Here is a 9,319-nt window from a genome sequence, read left to right as displayed (position 1 = left end):
ACGGAGAACCGCGGCTCCGGGGCGCCGACAAAGCAGCCGCGCGGGGCAAAGCAGCGGCGCTGGCCTGCGCTGGCCGGCACAGCCGCGCTGGCCGAAACAGCCGCGCTGGTGACCGTGGAGCACCTCTGCCCGGGAATTTCCTAGTCTGTGGGCAATAAAAACACGGCGTCCACTCACCCTCTGCGCTTTCACTGGGAGCTGCAATCCTGAGCTGTTCCTAAACGGCCATCCCCACTTTTTCATCTTACAGAACTGAAACTGTATATTAATTAATCAGCTCTCTATTTCCTCCAGGCCCAGCAGCTGGCCTTTTGTTTCTATAAATTTGACTATTCTAGATACTTCATATAAGTGGAAACTTACAGCGTTTGTCTTTTTGTGAGTGGCATATCTGAGTTAGCATGTCTTAAGGGTTCATCCATGTTGTCACATATGGTATATGTTATATGGCTCATAAAAACCAGAATTTCTTTTCTGTTGAGAAGCTGAATAATGTTCCGTTTATAACGTTCTGAATCTCCATGTGACAGAATTTATAACATTCATATTTGCAGTGTTTTATACCTAGTTTAGGAAATTCTTCTGTATCCTGAGATCATAAAGATAGCGTCCTATATTTTTAAGAATTATTTTTTCTTTGTTTTAAAACAAGATTAAATTTACAGGGAGGTTATCAGTACAATTCAGATAACATTTGCTTTTCCCTGAATCATTTGATAATAAGTTGCTGACTTGATGACCCATTGCTTCCAAATATTTTAGTGGCATTTCCTAAGGACATTCTTCTGTGTAATATCAAAATGACCATCAAAATTAGAAAACTAATACATTTCTATCATCACATCTTCAACTTGATTCAAGGTTTACTGGTTATCTCATCAAATTCTGTTTAACAACAGGATCTAGTTTGGAATTACAGGTTGCATTTGGTTCCAAACTCTCCTTCGTCTCCTTACGTCTAGACCACTCCCTTTATTGAATTGAGATGTATTCCTTCCTCTTCTATTTTCTGGGAGAGATTGTATAAAACCAGTGTTAATTCTTTCTAAAAAATTTGATAGAATTCTTCAGTAAAACCATCTGGACCAAGTTTTTTTTTTTTTTTTTTTTTGGTGGGTGAGTGGGTGATGGAGTTTTGCTCTTGTTGCCCAGGCTGGAGTGCAATGGCACAACCTTGGCTCATTGCAGCCTTCACCTCCTGGGTTCAAGGATTCTCCTGACTCAGCCTCCTGAGTAGCTGGGATTACAGGCACCCACTACCACGCCCAGCTAATATTTTGTATTTTGAGTAGAGAAGGCTTTCACCATGTTTGCCAGAGTGGTCTTGAATTCCTGACCTCAGGTGATCCACTCGCCTCGGCCTCCCAAAGTACTGGAATTACCGGTGTGAACCACCGCACCTCACTGGCTTAGAGATGTTTATGGCATTTTAAATTACAAAGCCAGTTTTCTTAACAGTTATAGGGCTATTTAAATTCATATTGGGTGAGTGGTTGTAGTTTGTGTTTTTTCTGGAATTGGTGCATTTCATCTAAGAAATTCCATTTTAGCTAATCTATGTGCAGTTTTGTTCTTCTTTACTTGTATAGACATATTTTCAATGAAAAGGTAACCTAATACATATATTTATAAAATAAATATATATTTTATATTTGTATCATGTAATTTTATATCTGTTTCATATACTTTGGATCAAGCGCTAGATGTAGCCAAGATCTCAGGGGCAGGCTATATTCAGCACTGATGGGAGACTCAGTGACCTGTAAAGTCTGTGTCTCTACACACTTCAGAGTTTGCTCTGCATGAGTCTCTGACCATCCAAATAGCTATACTGTGGCTATATTGTGCTGATACCTCATTCTATTTCAATTTTTTTCATGACATATTATTCAAAATAATGTGATACAGTGTGAATCAGTTTTGCTATTGTTCCTGACCTCAGGTTGCTTAGAGTCTCTGTAGGGGCTGCAGAGAAGTAATTAGGAAATCAGTAATCAGTGTGGTCAGTGTTGTGATGAGGAGGCAAAAGGTCCTCATGAGAACACAGAGAAGAGGTATCTCTTTTATTCTCCGCATCTCTGGTACCTAGTACAGTACCTTGCACATAGTAGGCTCTCATTAAGTCTTTGTTGAATGAATGAATAAACTCAGAACTAGGTGATCACAAGGTCACTTTTGGAGAGGACTTGTGTCTGAGCCAACTTAGTGATATCTATGGGCAGTAGATGAGTGGAGGGAATTCTCTCATGTGGATGCAATAATATGCAGTGTTGTAGAAGGACAGAAAGCTTAGCAATCTAAATAGTTATATAAAGCTGTCTATTTGCAAGTGGGGAGTGGTTTCCAAAAGTGATTGCAGACTGAAGGCTAAGAAGAAATAACTCTAAAGTATGTACTGGACAAGGTTAGCTAAGAACCAGAATTGATTTTTATAAATTAGCATTTTTGGTTCTGGCTGTCGTGTTTACCATTACTAGGTTTAGTTTCTAACATGTCTTAAAAATAATGCTCTCCAAATGAATAAGAAGTGTTTTTTTTTGTGAAGCATGGTACAGTTTTCTCTGGCTCTTATCTACTAGTCTTATTCATACTATCTTTGCTTTAAAACAAAACTTTTTTATGCTCTAAATATATCTGTGATAAATCATGAGTTTACCACTAATAATGGTGGGTCATATTGTTGTGTTTTCATATGCCAGGTACTGTGTTGAGACCCTGCCATGAGTTATTTCATTTAATGTGGACAGTGGCCTGTCTGTAAGAAAACCAAATCTAGGGCTCCCATTTTACAGAAGTGGCAACTAAGGTTTGGGGAAGTTAAATTGTGTGTACCCAAGGTCACTTAGGTAAGCCTGGGACTCACATTTGAATCTAAGTCTGTCTGACTTCATTTAACCACTGAGCTATGTGTGCTCTTTCCAATGTTTCATATGTCTTTTCACTAAACAAAAAAGGCCCAGCATTTAATTTTACTTGTGTATATATCCTTAGAAACTTTATCAGTTAAGCAGGGAAAGAGTTTGTAGTGAAGTAACATATTAAGACTCTCCTAAAAGCAAATTACAGAAACCCACTTTAAACTAGCCAGCATGGCTGGACGCAAATGCTCCAACAATAATTGCTGTGCTCTTCCTCTCTGTGTCTCCTCCTTTCTCACCTTCCTCTTTCCCCCTCCTTCTTTATCCCACTGCCACACTCTCTCTCTTATTCTGCTTTTCTTAGGATGTTGCCCCATTCTCTTTTGTCACAGAAGCAGCTCCAGTGAAACCAGCTCCACCTGTGATCTTAGGAAGAGAAAGCATCTTCTCTGGGAGCTCTGACAGAAATGCCCTGGGGAATATTCTTGGTCATGGGGACTGGGGGCTGTGAGAGGACTTTGTGAACTATATGGAATATAGCTGTTGGGGTGACAACATGTCCATACTTCATCTTGATAAGACATGTCATTTGATGGTTGAAAGCTATAATTATTTAAAGATAATGCACAATATATTTTAATAGCTTTATCAAGATATAGTTCACATACCATAAGACTCACTCATTGAAAGTATACAGTTCAATTGTTTGAAAATATTCACAGTTGTACAGCTATCACCACTGTCTAATCTGTAACATTTTCATCACAAAAATAAACCTTGTACCCATTCACAGTCACTCCCTGTTTTTCCCAAATCTCTCAGCCTTAAGCAACCACTCATCTACTTTCTGTCTCTATAGATTTGCCTAGTCTAGGCATTTTATGTAAGTGCAATCAGATGACTGGTGGTCTTTTGTGTCTGACTTATCTCATTAGCATGTTTTCAAGGTTTATCTGTCTTTGCATATCATCATGCATTTTTTATTAATTGCCAAATATTATTCCATTATATGGATATACCACATTTTATTTGTCTGTCTGTTGTTGATGGACATTTGGGTTGTTTTCGTGTTTTTGCAATTATGAATAATGCTGCTGTGAACATTTGTGTAGAAGCTTTTGTGTAGATTTGTTTTTACTTCTTCTGTGTGTATACCAGGAGTGGAATTGCTGGCTCATATGATAACTATACCTAACATTTTGAGGAGCTGTCTTCCAAAGTGACTGTATCATTTTACATTCTCACCAGCAATGTGTGAGGGTTCCAGTTTCTTTACATTCTTGTCAACCTTTACTATCTTTTTGATTATAAGCATCTTGGTGGGTGTGAAGTGCTATAATGCATATTTTATAAAAGACTCTTTTATTTGTTAAATAATGGCCTGTTTACTTGTCATCTTACCTTGTATTGGAGCTTTCCCAGTGGGTTCTGAACCTGCTCCTTCTCAGTCCAGCCAGCCAGGTAGGCAGACCATGCTGATCAAAGGATCAGAAGTATATGTTTACTTTTCTTTTTCTTTATAAATTTTATTATTTACAAATCTAGACAGTGATTATTCTTATTTTCATATTAAGAAACAGGTTAAAAATGCCAGAGGTTACTTGGTTGAAGATGGAACAGGGATTCGTATTTAGGATTTATTAGGTGGTAGAGAGCTGCTTGCTTCAGATCTGCAGGGTCAGCCTACTTTGACATGATAGGTGGCATTCATAGGACACACATTCCCACTCGTGTTCACTGTGTTATATGTAGTTCCCAGCAGACTAGTTGTATGTCTGCTGCTTTTTTCTTAGAAATTTGAGGGCAAGAGTAATGTCTTAGGAATAATCTTGATGATTCATGAATGATTGTTCATGAACTTGACTATTTTAATTTTCCTTAGTATAAATTACTTGCAGCACACCAAAAGCTGAGCTGCTTTTTTATGATTCACAATGGTTGCTTCTAACTACTTTATTATGGCAATGTTAGTTATCAGCCCTGTAGTGCTATTTAACATTTGCCTTGGCATCAGTATAAAATTTGATACTCTCGCGCACAGACAGACGGTCTTCTATCGGTGGTTTTCTCCCTAGTCCTAGAGTAGTCTGTGTATCCAGACTCCATATTGAGTCTTGCCTCCTCAGCACAACGTAAGAGAATCTATTTTGATCACACCTTATGCAAAAATCTATGTTGATCTCTTGCCACCCATTTGCCACACATCACTGTGTAACTTGAAAGTCAAGAACTTGTGATTTAGAATTGCTGTTCAGATCATGCTTAATATTTTCATGGCATCAAGCAATAGCAAGATGAGATTACACATATCAGCAGTATGCTCTAACTGTGGAAGTAATATGCTGATCTCCATAAGATAAAACAGGAGCTTGCAGGTATTTGACACATATTATTTTAAGCTGATAATATGGCGGGAGTAGGTGCTGGGGGGTACAATGAACAAACTGGATAAATATCTCTGTCCTTATAAAATGTACATCCCACTGATTAATGATTTACTATGAGTTCATTTATAATGTGTAACAACCAGGTAAAAAATCTATTGTGATTTTTTTGGTAGCAGTGTCTGAAAGCTTTGAAATTCTAAAAAAGAAAATAAAGGAATTAAAAATGTTTAAATTGGTGCATTTAGATAGTATATTATGTAAGTGACTATTTGCTAAGTATCCCAAAAGTAAGATATTAGAGATCCCAATTTAATCATTAAAAGTAAATACTTTTCATATTGACCCTTTCCTTATCAAAAAGTGTACTATTATAGTGACAGGCCATACAATCTCAAAATCAACAACATTCATGTAAATTGATAAGTTGATATTATATCAAATAGAAATCTCATGATAATAAGCAGGCCAGTAGTTGAATTTTTCAGTTTTTTAGAAGCATAATTTGAAGACTTGTAAAATTAATAGGACAGTTGAAATTGAAATTTATTTTTAAACATCAGACAGGTAATGTATTGATGTAAAAAGGTTTAAGGAAGGAGATTTGGAATCTTGTGAAATTAATAGGACAGTTGAAATTGGCCTTTATTTTTAAATGTCAGACTGGTAATATGCTGATGTTGTAAAAAGCTTCACACTCAGGTTTGAGTGTAGAAACCCAATCATCACACTTCGGTATTAAAAAAGAATTAAAATAGACTTAAAAAATTGCACATGGGTACTTCTTAACCAGTAGTACCAGGCACCTGAAAATGAATGCTTTCAAGTGAAATAAGAAAAGATCACAGTTCTTATTTGGGCTAATGCTTTTGATAGGCATAGCAGGAATGAATGAATGAATAAATGAATGAATGAATTTTATTAGCAAATACAATAAATAAAGAACTTCACAAGATAATTTTAGTTAGTGATAAGTACCGTAACATCAGTAAAATAGGGTCTATGATAAGTGAATTAAATATTTGCTTGAATACCTAATACATTTATAAACTTATTGTGGCCAAAGGGCTCCTGATTCATTCCCCTCACCACCAGCTTCTCACCAGGGGATGCTTCTGTAGATTGTGAGGTCTGGGAAGCTTTGGAAGATGTTATTTGAGTTGAGATATGAATGGTGAAGTATCTGTGTGCATTCCAGGTATGGAGGTGGGAAAGCTTTGGCTTTGGGGTGGAAATGAGTTTAGTGTGTTGAAGACAGTCAGTATGAAATGTTGGAATGTATCCAGAGAAGAAATAGTGGTAGATGAGGCTAGAGAGGTGGAAAGGGCCTTGATCTTTTAGGGCAGAATAAGGAGTTAGGATGTCACTTTAATGATGGCAGCAAGTCTGTAGAGTGTTCTAGGTCTGGGGATTGATGGCCTCATGACTATGGCTACTGTGTAGTGACTGACTGGTAGAGGCGGAAGAGGAAATGGGGACCTTTCAGAGCTGTTGTCTGGGTAAGAAGTCATAGTAGCTGTGTAGATGGAGCCTGGGCCAGCTTTGGCAATATACTTTGCAGACAGAGCTAAGAACTTAAGTGTGGATTCTATGTGGAAGGCAGGAGATGAGTAGTCAAGAGTTGATTTGTAGGTTTTAATTGAGCAAGTGAATGTGTGATGTTCAATTACTAAGATGGGGAAAATTGGAGAAGTTGGTGGTGAGGGGAATCAGAAGATACCTTTTGGCCACAATTGGTTTTAGATACTTATTAGATAGTCAAGTGAGGTGGATTAGTGGGCAGTGGAATAAATATCTGTAGTTCAGTGGGGAGGTCAAGATTAAAATGACAAAGGTAGGTGTCAGCAACATAGAGCTGACTTCAAAGCCATGAGATGGGATGAACTCCTTATAAGGGGAGGGGCTAAGTTCACTTCCTTAAATTGAGAAAGTTGGGCAGGATGGTGTTTAAGGTCCCGTCTTTTCCAAAAAGTTAAATGTTTATTGAATTTCAGAGGGTCTCTGTAAGAAACTTGAAGTGATGGAATTTTTTTGTAAAATGCTTTAGCTTCTTTTAAATCATGAAAAGGATGAATGGGAAGAAACACAGACATTTAAGTATTTGACATCTGTATTTATTCTGAAATTGCTTGTCCACAAAGCATGATATGTAACTGTGATCAGATATCCTTCTGAAAGTGAAAATAATCTCCTTCATTTTGTAAGGTTTCAGTTAAACCCGATTGGTGGTCAATGTGAACTTAATTTTATCAAAAAATTTTAAACAGCTTTATTGAGGAGTCAAGTGACACCCAAGCTGCACATATTAGAAGTGTAAAGCTAGATGTTTTCACATAGGTATTCAGCCATAGAGCTGTCACCACTAGAGATAATAGATGTACTTGTCATCCTAACAGTTTCCTTGTACCCTTCAGTACTGTCTCCCTCCTGCCTCTGATCCGCAGGCAACCACTGATAAGCTTTTTGTAACTGTAGATTAGTTTTCATTTTCTAACATATATTATATAAATAGAATCATACAGTAGGTATTCTTTTTTTCTGGCTTTTTTCATTCAACGTGATTATTTTGAGATTCATCCATGGTGTTTTTTGTGTCAGTAGTTCTTTTCCTTTTATTTGCTAGGTAATATCCTATTGTATGGATATACCAGATTCATTTTTGTAGTCATAGTGAAGTTAGACTATCTTCTTTTTCCATTCAGTGGGTCTCCTGATTTGCTGGTATTATTTGTAACCCTGAAAATTTGAGACAAGTCTCAGTCAATTTAGAAAGTTTATTTTGCCAAGTTTGAGGATGCACACTCCTGAAACAGCCTCAGGATGTCCTGATGACATGTGCCCAGGGTGGTCGGGACACAGCTTAGCTTTACACATTTTAGGGAGACATGAGACATCAGCTAATATGTGTAAGAAGTACAATGGTTGTGTCCGGAAAGGCAGGACAACTTGAAGCAAAGACAGGAAGGAGACTTGAAGCTGGGAGGAGCTTCTGGGTCACAGGTAGGCAAGAGAGAGGAATGCTTGCATTCTTTGAGTTTTTGATTGGCCTTTCCAAAGGAGGCAATCAGCTACGCATCTATCTCAGTGACAGGCAGGTTGTCCCTAAGCAGTTCCCAGATTGGCTTTTCCCTTTACCTTAGTGATTTAGGGACCCAAAGATTTATTTTCCTTTCACACACCTAAAAGAATAAAAATGTGTGTACATATACACACAGAGACACACTCCAAACTCTCTTCATAGAAGGGCTTCCTTGTTCTTGTATTCATCCCCCTTCATCCTGTCCAGGGATGAGCTTCCTGGCTTTCATTTACCAAAGCAAGCTTGACAGTGTTGTGGATAGGAAGCAGGCCCATGCTTTCTATGTGTTGGTGTTCTGTGTGATTTTCTGGGGATGTGTGTGTGTTGTTGAGCTTTATTTTTTATCTAGATTGTGTTTATGTCAGGAGGTTGCCTTAAATAAAACTGAAGCTTCATAGTTTAGCCTTTAGTTGTGTTTCATAGTTTAGCGGTTATGGATTCAGTTAATCTAGTACCTCTGATTTCACAAGGGAGTATAATAAATCTTTTCTCAGTTCATAGGAATTTTGTATAGTTGGTTAAGACAGAGGTCAAAATGAGACAAACACTCATTCACGTGGTAAGTAGATGCTTACCTTTAATCTCTGTTGTGTCTTGATTAAATCACTAGCTTTCTGCTTCTGTTTCTGTGCATTTGGAAAATTTCACTGCCTTTTGGTTCCTGTGGATAATCTGAGAACACACTTGGGGATTCTTGTGTTAATCACCCTCTGGCTGTTTTTAACATCATGAGCTTACATGGAGTTTAAGGATGTCTGGGCTCTCTGTGCTGTTACCTGGGGTTGTCTGAGGAGGAAAAGAAGCAGATTTGGTAGGATGATGAGACAGGTGAGCGTGCAAGTGCAGTAAAGAATTCCATTTTGGATGTTTTTAGTTACAGTTTTCTGCAGAATGTTCTGTGTTCTAGGTAATTTGTAGATTTTTACACTGCTTTATAAAAAGCTCTTTCCCCAGTTGGTAGCTTTGAATTCTTCAGTATTTATAGGAAGTCATATTCT

The 9,319-nt window shown here is 37.7% G+C and overlaps 1 pseudogene; it reads right to left on the bottom strand.

Annotated features, from left to right (window-relative positions):
• Positions 1-5,898: 5,898 nt before the first annotated feature.
• On the bottom strand, positions 5,899-5,992 carry LOC119472692 (annotated as a pseudogene).
• Positions 5,993-9,319: the final 3,327 nt, after the last annotated feature.

This window comes from Cebus imitator, unplaced genomic scaffold (genome assembly GCF_001604975.1).
Source record: "Cebus imitator isolate Cc_AM_T3 unplaced genomic scaffold, Cebus_imitator-1.0 Scaffold112, whole genome shotgun sequence".
Taxonomy (NCBI): Eukaryota; Metazoa; Chordata; class Mammalia; order Primates; family Cebidae; genus Cebus; species Cebus imitator.
Note: the sequence above shows the minus strand (reverse complement) of the source record. Positions and strands in the feature narration are given on the sequence as shown.